Source organism: Nyctereutes procyonoides, unplaced genomic scaffold (genome assembly GCF_905146905.1).
Source record: "Nyctereutes procyonoides isolate TBG_1078 unplaced genomic scaffold, NYPRO_anot_genome, whole genome shotgun sequence".
Lineage (NCBI taxonomy): Eukaryota > Metazoa > Chordata > Mammalia > Carnivora > Canidae > Nyctereutes > Nyctereutes procyonoides.
In genome coordinates this window covers 47307239-47320673 of record NW_026575142.1, presented here as the reverse complement: position 1 = coordinate 47320673, position 13435 = coordinate 47307239, and the positions used below count along the sequence as shown (strand labels likewise).

The 13435-nt window shown below is 41.2% G+C and overlaps 1 protein-coding gene across 1 annotated transcript in view; it reads left to right on the top strand.

Moving 5' to 3' along the window:
* MCF2L2 (MCF.2 cell line derived transforming sequence-like 2) overlaps positions 1 to 13435 on the top strand; it is a 237482-nt gene that overhangs the window by 170640 nt on the left and 53407 nt on the right. The gene's annotated exons all lie outside the window — the stretch shown is intronic.

Genomic DNA, 13435 nt, shown 5'->3' with positions numbered 1-13435 from the left:
GAATAAATCCTTTATGGGTTTGTTTCTTGTCCCTCAGATGTTCCAGCCGTCTCCTAATAGAACAAACATTATCATTTAACAGGTGATATTTTGAATGATCTTGTAATTGTACATGTTTCAGAACATGACAGAAAACAAAAAAATTAACCCAAAAACTTCGGTAAAATAAAAGCTCTGGGATTCTTATTGTAAAAGCACTAAGACAGGCAATGGGTTAAAAGTAGATTACTAAATCAGGGTTTGAAATTGTAAACACAACACTGCATTTGTTATTTCAAACTGGATTTTTAGGACATTTCATAATTGCTTTCTTTAAGCCCTTCACCATATTTTCAACCATGCAATCTTTTTCATACATTACTGATAGAGAACATAGCTCATCATTGCTAGTAGATCATAGTGCCATATGCATGTCAGACCACATACAGAAGTATTAATATAATGTGATTTGTAAGGGAGTCAGTGACAGCGATCCCTATACATAAGCTAATTCAGTTAGTACAGTGCAAATCTCCTCCCTTCTTTATCTATGGGAAATAAAACTCTGATGGTGGTTCCACATACAATCCCTCCCCCCTGCCCCTTTGTTATATGTATATATTCTATTTATGTGCAAATGTTCAATTACCATTATATTCCTTTCAGTCATTTGGAACCAGGTCCACATACACATGTGTCACCACATGTGTTCCACATGCATGAACTCAGGACTGTACCTGCAAGAAATACAGACTGACTGAAACATTGAAAAACACATATAAAATTCACAAATTTACATCATTCTAGTTACAGATAGACACCGCAGACAGATAAATGATTTCATGAGTCAGGAGGTTGGTAAGAGGATTTACAAGTTGTGGTCCAGAGATGGGAGAGGATGTGGAGGGCAGGGGAGACAGAGGCCCAGCAGAGTGAACCAGAAGGGCTGTTCTGTCTCCCCACACCCTCTCCACCACACGGGGAAGGTAGCAGCAGCCTAGGAGGCTCTTTGGCCCATCTGGGGAGATTTCTTGCTGCAGATTGGTTCCCTATGCCACCCCACAGGGAGAGGAAGAGGATGTTAGACTTGATGGTATAGAACAAAGTACTCACGTTTCTTTTATTGGGAAGGAATGTATGAAAATTCTGAAATTTGTTAGAAATAAAATGAGATGATAGGTGATGCTGATTTGAAGAGCATGGAGGACAGTGTCACCGCCATGTCCTCAGTGTCCACAGTAGCTGCTTTTGAACAAAGACCACTACGATTAGATTTATTTTATTTAAAGATTTTATTTATTTATTTATTTATTTATTTATTTATTTATTTATTTATTTATTTATTTATTTGAGAGAGAGGGGTGGGGAGAGAGAGGGAGAAGCAGACTCCCTGCTGAGCAGAGAGCCCAGCATGAGGCTCCATCCCAGGACCCAAGGATCATGACCTGAACCAAAGGCAGCCTCTTAACTGCCTGAGCCACACAGGTGCCCTACAAGTGGATTTATAAATGACTTTAAATCTATCTATCTCTCTCTCTCTCCCTCTCTCTCTCTCTCTCAGAAATGTGCTTCACAGAGCACTAGAGAACTATGGAAAGTACTGGAAAAAGTACTGTACCATCAAGATGGTTAACTTGAAAAATGAGAAGAATTGCAATTTGCATATTATATTTAGAAGGGACCAGATAGAGCTGAGGGGAAGAGAGAACCTGCGGGCAGGGCATCAGGGCGTTAGCATGTGTTATGGGTAAAGACTGAGACCTACATTCAAGAGACCGTGGGAGGTGGGAGAAGCAGAAGAGACCCAGAGACGAGCTGAGTGTTGACTGAAATACAAAAGCAGCAATGGGTTTGATAACTGACTGGCTTCGTGCCTAACACAGCTAAAGCCTACAGACATAGTGCCAGCCTTGACTCATTTAGCTTAAATGTATACCTTCTGGGGCTCTGCTAGATAAGAACATTCCTCACAGACCCTGTACAGATACTGTTCTGTGAATTCAGACACCCCATCAACCACCTGTTCCAAAACCAGCCAGGTTCCTGCAAGACCTGGGCTGCGAGAGAGATGGGGTGATATCCTGACCTCACTCCCCACCCACCCCGGGACCTGGGCAAGTGACCTGACTTCTCTGCACCTCACAGCTATTCCTGCCCAGAAGGGTCCAGTAAGGACTGATTATAAAAGCAATCACGTGTGCAGAGTACTGATCACTGGTCAGGCCAGCTGCATGGACCACCCCAGGCTGAAGAAAGCCCCTCTTGCATGAAGAGCCAGCAGAGGGGTCTGAAGACAGCATCTGTCATCGCTCTGAAAGGACCTGCTTGTTTCTTTTTCACATCTTTGGAAACGTATTTTCTGTGAATACGGCATCACCTGTTAAAATAATGCAGCATCTCCTAGGCTGCCTCCTCCTCCCTTACTGCCTGCCAGCCCCCTCCCACCCCACACTAATCCTTCTGGGTTTCTTTTCTCTCCATACTTGCTCTTTGGTGATCCCATCCATTGCCTTTGGTGCCTGACATTTCTAGCCTAGATCCTGGGCCCCCAACTTGAGGGTCTCATCAGTCTTAAGCTGAGCATGTGTAAAAAGGGATATCCAAATGCATGCTGGCAAGCTGGTGAATGAGTGGGACTTGAAGGCCCCAGAGGCCAGAATCCTTCTCACCAGGAGACCCAGCCCAACAGGTGGCCTGTCAGTAACAGTCGGTGGCCTTTTGTCATTGTAGAGATTGTCTGTGGATCTGTTGTCCCTACTCTTGAGAGTCCCCAGAGCTCTTAAGGGTGGAGACCCCTCCTGCTCATCTCCAGTTCCCTGGAAGACCCTGCCCTAACGCCTTGCACAGAGTGAATCCGTATTAACTGCTGGTCCAGTTGAAGTTTTGCTCAGTGCTGCCCACATTCATCCAATGTTCAGACTCTCATTCCAAGAAGCTTCAGCCACAGACAAAGGCCCCTGTGTACTTCTCCCTTGGAGCCGGCAAGGCTCAGAGCAGACACTGGAGACACACTAGTCCCTTTCCTCCTGCTCTCGCCTCTGCGCCTGTGGTTTGGCATCCTTTGGCATCCTCCCTCAATTCCAGGACCTCGGCAGCTGCGTGAAAGCATCATAGGTATGGCCAGAACGGAAAGCTGTAGGGAACTGATGGCACACAGAGGCGCTTACCTGCAGGCCATTCTCAGAACCCATCGTCTTCCTTTCCTTCCTCCTCTACCCTGGGGATCCTCCCCACACACCCCGTGGTCCTCTCCTTCCACATCAACACACAGGGGCTCCTCTGATGTGCTCATCTAACCCTCCAGTGGGGCCCCATAGGGATGGGGACAGTCTTGGAGGCAGGCCCTGCTCCTGAGACCCTCCTTGGCCCAGCAGAGCTGAGAGGGTGAGCCTCTCAGGGTTGGGGGGTGGGAGTGAGGCTGGCTGGGGCTTCCCCTCCATGCTGCGGGTGCTCTGACAGCCCCAGGGACAGTGACTGGATACGGCTCCCTGACAATGACTCCTCAGCATCATCTCTTCTCCCCTCCCACCTGCAGATCTGACACAGGCTTCACACCCCCAGGGCTCTGCGGGGTTCTGGCAAGTTCCAGGGAGCTGCTTCTCACTCCACCTCCCTCTCCTACTCAGGAGGGCATACCCAACTTGAGTAAATGAGTGACATTTGTGAGGGACAATCTTGAATGCCGTCTGGTTATTGCTTATATTTTAAAAGACAATTGGCACCACCAGCCTTGCCAGAGCTATCGAAACTGAGCAAAATGACTTGGGTCCGTGATGGGGTGGTACATCTGTAACATTACAGAGCATGGAAATGTTCAGAAAATAGTTATTGGCTATGGTACGGGGATGCATGCCTGGCCCAGACACAGTCATTTGTGTTAGAAATTTTGTACTTAGTTAAGTTTGGTTGTGCTGATATTTAAGGGACAACTAGAATATCATTCTCTATGGCTCTTTTCTTAGTAAATCATTACTAAGTGCTCATTGTGGAGTATATGTGATTCAAATCCCATTCAAAACAATTATAACAAGACAGTTGTAAGCCTACCTGGGATTTTTATTGTGAGTATTATTTAAAATAAGTGGACCACTAATTAAGAGTTAGAAATGGTTTTGTTATACCAAGATTTTTCTTATAACAACACTTATAAAAGGCGAGATCTAAAGTCCTTGATAAATCATATGATCTGAAACAACATACATTTCATGAATCAATCTTGGTTGGTCTGACAGTATAAGGTCAGAAAGCCCAATATCAACACCCGTTTGACCCTGCACATATAGGGCTAAGGATTACTGGAAAGAGAGAGCAATAACTCTGAGAGATATATTTCTATCATATCAGATAAATAAATAAATAAATAAATAAATAAATAAATAAGCCCTCTTGGGAGGAAAGGGATTAATAGAATAATGTGATGATATCTGCTGAGTAGATACAGATACAAATGGGTCTGCAAAAGAGGTATGTAGGGTGGAGAAAGCAGTGTCTCTCAGTGTTGTTTGATCTTTTTAATTTATTTTGTACAAGTGCATTTTACCTTTGGGAATCTCTTTTTTTTGCAATTGATTTCTCTTTGTTTGCATGAGGTGGAAGCTTATTAGCAGTCTCAGGTTTTTTTTCTTTGCCAAAAATTATTGAGTTACATGGATATTCCTGTTGGAGTTAGCACCGGTACTACTCTTTCCCATGGATTGAAGTAATAATCGTTTTTCCTATCAGCAGTATTTCAGGAATCTCCTTGGTGTAGCAGAAATAACCCACAGGATGTCTTATTATGTTTGGATTCCAGATGTACCTATGCACCATGGCTCTGAGATTTGAGACAGAGCCCTTCAATCCTACATATATATCAGATGATGGCCTGAGCCAGACCTTTTTTCTCCATAACCTGCGTACCTGTGTCGCCACTGTGTAGGTCCTGTCGTTTATGGAGCTAAGCTACAGAGTAAGAATATTGGGTACTATTTCAGTGGACTGACATCCACCCTTGACACATCAGTTTTCATCACTGTTTTTAGAGCTAGAGGGCCTGGACTTGACCTCAGTGGCAGTGCCTAGCCAGCAACTTGACCTCAATCAAGTCACTTAATGCTCTGAGTCCCAATTCCCTCTTCTGTGAAATAAGAATAACAATTAGTACCTACTCTTGCTCACAGAATTGATGTCTGTTCCTTAGCCTACCATTTATCCATTCAATAAACATTTATTGAGAATTTACCTACTCATAAGGCATGCAGACAAGGATAAATAAAACAGGACAGATGCCCTGGAGGAGCTCTTTGTCAGGTGTTGAATGGATCAAGGAAGGTGATGCACACACATTAAGAAAACAACTACTTCACACTCATTAGGCTGACGATTATTTTAAAAAATGGAAAATGGCAAATGTTGACAATGATGTGGAAATTGTAACCCTGGTGCATTGCTAGTGGGAATGTCAAGTGGTATAGTCACTGTAGAAAACTGTGGTGGAAAAAAAAATGTGGTGGTTTTTCAAAAAGTTAGAAACAGAATTATCACATGACTTAGCATTTCTATTTCTCACTATATATCTCAAAGAATTGAAAGCAGAAGCTCAAACAGAGACTTGCATACCAATGTTCATAGCAGCATTATTCTCAAGAGCCAAAGGTGAAAGCAACCCAAGTATACATCAACAGACAAAAGGATAAGCAAAATGTAGTATATGCAGACAACTGAAGATATTCAGCCTTCAACAGGAAGGAGATTCTAACCCACACTACAACATGGATGAACTTTGAAACACTGTGCTAAGCGAAATAACCCAGACACAAAAAGGGCAGACTTTGTATGATTCCACTTAAATGAGGCTCCCAGAATAGCCTGACTCTTAGAGACTTTTAGAAAGTGGAATAGAGATGACCATGGACTGGAGGGAGGAAGGGAGAAATGGAGAGCTAGTATTTAATGGATACAGGGTTTTAGTTTGGAATATCAGAAGTTTTGGTGATGGCTGCACAACATTCTGGATGTACTTGATGCTACTGAATCTTACACTTAAAACTTGTTTAAATGTAAATTTTTATGTATATTTCACCACAATTAAAAAAAACTTTATAATCCCTAAAATGCTATATAAATGCAGGATGGTTAACTTGAATGAATTAGTATTAATGAAATTTGGCTTATAATCAATCCCTCTTTTAAGAAGTGCAGTATGCATGAAATTACTTAGTCATTATTTATTACATGATATTGAAAAGCCAGCATCCATCTAGATAAACTTTAATAATAATTTATTTATGCCCCATCCTCTTCCAAAAAGAATTTGAGGTAGTTGACTCTAAACACATCAGAATAAGGAATGAGGTCAAATCCAATTGACATACGTCAAAATATAGAAACTGAGATACAAAAGAAGAAGGGAGGGGACAGATGGCACATCAGCAACAGAGCAGATGTCTCAACTTTTAGCCTTCCTTCCAAGAACCAAGGAAGTATTTGTATTAATCAGACCTTTTCTTGATACCTAAAATATCTTTGGTTCCAACATGATCGTTGCGTGAGTCTGTAGCATTCATGTTACTACCATTTACATTTCTGAGAATTTATTGCGTACTTACGGAACACCTCATTGAAACAAAAGAAGGATGTAGAAGTAAGAGCATCTTTTCCTAAGTCTGAGCCCTCGGGCCTCTTCTGTGCTTAATGGAACGGGCTCTGGAGCCTTGTCTGCTCTGCTGGCCGAATGAGTCTCCCATACCTTCCCTTGGGCTCCTGCATCAAGTCTACACTGTAGCCTGGCAGGACAGGCTACTCCTCCATCTGGGGTGCCCCTGCCTCCCTGGGTGCCCATCCAGCCCCTGCCCCAGCAGCATGGCTCCTGCCAGACCCCACTCATGTTTCCTTCTTCCTGGACCCCCTGCTGTCTCCCCCTTACCTCTTACAGAGGACAGCTCAGATTCCACCTTCTCCAGGACATCTCCAGCCCATGCTGATTCCCCTTCTCCTTGCTGTTCTGGGGCACTTTGCAGTTACACATTTAGTATTTAGTTCATTGAGGATGTGAAGGAATAGAGAGTCTTGTGAGAAATGAAAAGCAAGGTGTGATTAGACCAAAGACCCCATCATACATTTTATTATAAATGGTAATATATTTAGAAAACGATCATTGAGAGCCAGCGCAGATACTTAGGCTTATCTAATTTGGCCTTTTGACACATGAGGAAATGGGCACCCCGGGAAAGAAAGTGACTTGCTCAAGGTCACCCTGTATATTTGATATAGAAATAAACTTTAAAAACTAATACCTTGAAGCCCGGGGTTTTTATAATATCATACCAGTTACATTTTAATTTTTGTTTTATTTAGTAACCAGCAAATAGGACTATGGATGCACTCCAAACATAGGCAAAGAGGGGAAACATAACAGTGTGAAGAACATTGGCTTTGCCAAAGGCAAGGATCTTTAGCAACTCACTGTGGCTCTGGACTTTTTTTTTTTTTTTTTTCATCTGCAAGATGAGGTAAATTCAATGGTCATTAAGGTTAAATTTGCTTCTGGCATTTTATGAAGCTACTAGACTGTTGGCCCAGCCCCACCAAAGAATTTACAAGTACTGGTAGAGCATATGAGTCTGGTCTCTATATTCTCCTCTGTTCTGTTCCCCTCACCCTTGGATGTACTTATTTCAAACGTTTCCCCTTGCTTCCTTTCTTTTTAAAACTCAGCTTAAACTTCACTCAACTCAAAATTGGCAATGTCTCCTGCTACCCTTGGCTTAATTTCAGCTTCTCCTCTGCACCTAACTCCTCTGACTACCTGGTACCTTATCACACTGTACTGGAGTCACTGATTTTCTTGTTTCTGCCACTAGACTATGAACTGAGGTCTGGGATTGTGGTGCATTTCTTGAGCTCAAGTGCCTATAATGGTGCCTATAACCAATAAATGTTTTGTAAATGGATCTAATGGTTTTTGTCTGGGGAGTAAGGGTAAGACTATGGTACCAATTTCATTCAAAGCTGTTAGAGTTTTCATGGAAAAGAGAGAATTGGAACTGAGTTTTCAAGAATGATTAGATTTGAAAGGGAGTGTAAAATAATAACACTGGCCTAAGTAAGTAAAGGTGAGTGGGGGGAGGCAGGAGGTAGCTAAAAGGAGTGAGTCAGATCAGTGTTACTTGTTTGAACAGCAGAACATCTGGATTAGGTTGTCTGGGGTGCTTGTGCAAATTATAGATTCCAGCCATAACTCCCACTTATTACTCCCTGCTCTGGATCTATAGGTCTGGATTTCCCTTTAGAACAAGCTCCTCAAGTAGATTCTTATCACATAAATTGAGAGTCTTGCAATTCTGGAAGGAACGTTGGGAATTGTGGGCAATTGGAAGCTATTTTAAGTTTCAGAATAGGGAGAATGATGGCATGATGGAAATGCATCTTTAGAAATGGCATAGACTGGTAGTCTGCAAAATAGTTTGGTGGGAGGCCAGGGAGCTTCCAGGAGTGCACCAAAGTATTCCAGATGAGAGGAGGAGAGAGCTTGCTTTCTTTCTCCTGGCTGCACCAGAAATGGAGAATAAGCAGTGACTCCAAGAGCATGTTGAGAGATGAAATGATGAGGCTTGGCAACAGATTGGTCATATAAGCAATAATAGTAGGGAGAAGTTTGAAATGATGGCTGTGCTTTAGAGACCCAGGAAGTGACAGTTCCACTGATACACCTGCTACTCCTGTCTAATGAGTTCTGTTTAAACCTGAGGTGATGAGGTGTCTGGGAAGCACCCAGGTGACAAGTGTATAAACTATTGGCAACACGGGCTTGAGCATAACCAAAAGTCTGGGAGGACAATAACAATGTGGGAGGGTCCATGGCATGAGAGAAGAGGAAGGAAATTGAAATTTTGAACTCAGAGCTATGGGAGCAGCAACATAAGACAGGAGGAGGAAAATGAAACAAAGAGGGAACAGAGAAGAAACAGACAGGTGGGTGGTGAATGAGGTTTGAATAATAAAGAGAAACCAAAGGAAGACAAAGGCTTAAGAAGGTGAGTATCCATTATGTTAGATGGGCTAGAATTTGAGAAGGATAAAAACAGTCCTTTCAACTTGGCAAAAAGGGTTTCAGATGAAAACTGTCAAAAAAAGGTGAAAATCTAATATTTTATGATGTGTGTGTTGTGATCTGTCATACAGGAATAGATAAAAACTCTTAATGGCAAGTTGTGTTGACAATCAGTGAGCAAAAATAAAAATACACTTCAGGCAGGCTGGTTTCCAAAGGGACACTCTTCAATTAGAGAGCTAGGAAATGGGGAGGGGAGAATGAAGGGCTCAGGATGCGGGGACAAAGAAGAAACATCAGGAAATCCTAACATGTATGTACATTAATGATCTTGCTTACAAAATAGGGTTGCATTCAATTTTTAATTTTCCATTCTTGCCCTTTGGTTATAGTGTCGTCTGAAAAAAATATGAGATGTCATACAAAATGGAGCCAGGTATCCAAAGCTCTATTTTTATGCTACCTTGAAATATGGCTTCAGAGAAGAAACAGTTCCTTAAAACACATTATCCCTCCATTTCCTCCTTAATGACCTCAGGATCAGGAGGTAGGGGGAGATCCACTTTAACATGTAAAACAAAGTGACGGAATGTATGCTAGTGTAGAGTACATTATTGGGGGCTGATCTGGCATCTCAATTCCATTTGGTACCCTAATTACAGTGCTCTACCTCTGAATAGATATCCATCAGGACATAAATGCTCTAGGTGTTCAAAAGTTTTATATTACTTGAGTACTTATCATGTTTTCTATTCTTCATCTACATTATACATACTTGATGACTTGAGAGGTTAAATCCTTGATAGTCTTTCTATGAACAAAGTTACGTGCTTTGGAATAATAAAGTGGGCAATCATCAGAAAAAATCATAAATTTTCTTCCATATAAAAACGTTATTTTTTGGGATCCCTGGGTGGCGCAGCGGTTTGGCACCTGCCTTTGGCCCAGGGCGCGATCCTGGAGACCCGGGATCGAATCCCACGTCGGGCTCCCGGTGGATGGAGCCTGCTTCTCCCTCTGCCTGTGTCTCTGCCTCTGTGTGTGTGTGTGTGACTATCATAAATAAATAAAAATTAAAAAAAAAACAAAAAAACCCGTTATTTAAAAAAAAAAAAACTAAGGCAAGAAAGGGAAAAGAATGGCTTAACAGTGGTGTGAAGGCTATTACAAAAAAGAATCTGAACTGACATCTAGGCTGATGTGTACAGGGGACTTCCTATCATTGGAGTTGTACCCATTGCACTCAAACAAGTAAATTGAAGCGGCCAGATAAGATCTCTGGATGTTTCCAAATTATAAACTGGGACATGACCTGACAAGGGATTTTTTTTTCCCTCTGAGTTGTGAATATTTTCTTGTGTCAGATTCCTAAAAACTCCTAAGAGTCTGTAAGTTCTTATATAACTGTTGGGTAATAAAATTGATTTCTACCCACCACCTAGTTATTTCTGTCTTCTGACTTCATTTAATTGTCAATACGTCCTTAAACAGTTTCGCCAAGTTGCTTAAGCATAGCGCTTCATAAGGGCCTAAGAGGGCCTATTTCCTTCTGATATAGCAACTGTTGTCCTTTCGGGATGATTATAAAAAGCAGAAGAACTTCTTAGTGACTTTGTTAGCCAAATGTAATTTTAAAATAACTTTTTGATAGCCAGTATACTTCTTGAAATTGTATACTTTGCGACTATCCTTTACCACTCTTGTCTTATAATAAGCATTTATAAGTAGATGCAAAGAAGACATACAAATGGCCAACAGACACATGAAAAATGCTCAACATCACTCAGCATCAGGGAAATACAAATCAAAACCACAATGAGATACCACCTCACCCCTATCAGAATGGCTAAAATGAACAAGTCAAGGAAATGACATTGGTGAGAATTCAGAGAAGGGGGACCCTCTTACACTGTTGGTGGGAAAGCAAGCTGGTGCAGCTGCTCTGGAAAACAGTGTGGAGGGTTCTCAAAAAGTTCAAAGTAGAGCTACCCTATGACCCAGCAATTGCACTATCAGGTATTTACCCCAAAGATACAAACGTAGTGATCTGAAAGGGCACCTGCAGCCCAGTGTTCATAGCAGTGAAGTCCACAATAGCCAAACTACAGAAAGAGCCCAGAGGTCCATCAACAGATGAATGGATAAAGAAGATGTGGAAGATTACTCAGCCATCAAAAAGAATGAAGTCTTGCCATTTGCAGTGACATGGATGTAACTAGAGGATATTATGCTAAGTGAAATAAATCAGTCAGAGAAAGACAATTATCAGATGATTTCACTCATATGTGGAATTTAAAAGACAGAACACATTAACATAGAGAAGGGAAGGAAAAATAAGATGAAAGTAGAGAGGGAGGCAAACCAGAAGATACCCTGAACTCTAGGAAACAAACTGAAGGTTGCTGAAGGGGAAGTGGGTGGAGGGATGAGGTAATTAGGTGATGAGCAGTAAGGAGGGCACTTGATGTAATGAACATCAGGTGCTGTATGCAACTGATGAATCACTAAATTCCACCTTTGAAACCAGTAAAAAATATATACAAAAGTTGTTATTTTAAGAAAAGATAGTTGTTGAGCTATAACCTCTACAACATTCTTTTTAAAGTGTCATGTAAACCACTTTTTAAATTATAAAACTGGTAGAATTTTTAATCAAAGATTGTAAAATGGCATAGAACAAAATGTAAAAATTCTCCTTCCCTGTGTTCTAGCCTTCAGTACAACTTTCCAAAAGCAATCACTGTTAACAGTGTCTTGTTCCTTTGCATGAATTTTCTAAGGATACACAATTTTACATATATATGTACACATACTTTTACGTAGTCGTACTAAGTAAACTGTTCTTAATCTTGGTTATTTTAAAGATTGTTTATTTATTTTGGAGGGAATGAGAGAGAGAGAGTGCATGAGCTGGGGGGACAGGCAGAGGGAAAGGGAGAGGCAGGCTCCTCACTGAGCAGGGAACCCAAACTGGGGCCTGATCCCAGGACCCTGAGATCATGACCTGAACTGAAGGCAGAAGCTTAACCGACTGAGCCACCTGGGTGCCCATCTTGTTTGTTTTCTTTTTTTTTTTAGTTCAGTTAAAATACCAGGACTGTGTTATTCTAGCATGACTCAGCTTCTACTGAAAACCTATTACCACTTCTTTTTTTTAATTTATTTATTCAAAAAAAAAAAATAATAAATTTATTTATTCATGGGAGACACACACACAGAGAGAGAGAGAGAGAGAGAGGCAGAGACACAGGCAGAGGCAGAAGCAGGCTCCACGCAGCGAGCCTGATGTGGGACTCGATCCCGGGACTCCAGTCTCACACCCCGGGCTGAAGGCAGGCACTAAACCACTGAGCCACCACTCAGGGATCCTCCCATACCACTTCTTTATCCATTCATCAATTGATGGACATTTGTGCTGTTTTCATAATTTGGCTATTGTAAATGATGCTGGAATAAACATAGATGTGCAATTATCTTTTTAAATTAGTGTTTTCATATTCTTCGGGTAAATAGTAGTGGAATTACTAGAATTCTACTTTTAATTCTTTGAGGAACCTCCACACTCACAGTGGCTGCACCAGTTTTCATTCCCACATTCCTTTTTCTTCACTCCTCACCAACACTTGTTTGTTGTTTTTTGATTTTAGCCATTCTGACAGGTGTGAGGGGATATCTCATTGTAGTTTTGATTTGTATTTCTCTGATGATAAGTGATATTGAACATCTTTTTATGTGTTTGTTGGCTATCTGTATGTGTTTTTTGGAGAAATGTCTTCAGATCTTCTGCCCATTTTTAATTAGATTATTTGGGTTTTTTTTTTTTGGTGTTGAGGTGTATAAGTTCTTTATGTATTTTAGATACTAGGCCTTTATCTCATATGTCATTTACAAATATCTTCTCCCATTCATAGGTTGTCTTTTAGTTTTGTCGGTATTTCCTTTGCTGTGCAGGTTTTTATTTTGATGTAGTCCTAAAAGCTTGTTTTTGCTTTTATTTCACTTGAATAAGGAAGCATATTTAGAAAAATGTTGTATGGCCAATGTCAGAGAAATTACTGGGAGAGGCTACCTTTTAATAGATAACCTACTTGGGGCACCTGGGTGGCTCCCTTGCAGGGAGCCTGCTTCTCTCTCTTCCTGTGTCTCTGTCATTCTCTCTCTCTGTGTCTCTCATGAATAAATAAATAAAATATTAAAAAAAATAGATAACCTGCCAGCAGCTCCCAGGAAACCATAAAAATATATATTCTACACGTGATCACCTGTGCAAACACTAACTCATTTAGAGACCTAAAAGAAAGCCCTAAAGAGAAAGTGCCTAAGAAGAGGAAGAAAAACAATCTATCTGGAGATAGATGTGGGGTCTGGCCTTACCTTATTAGTTTTCTATTGTTGCATAAAAGTGACCACTAATTTAGCAGCTCA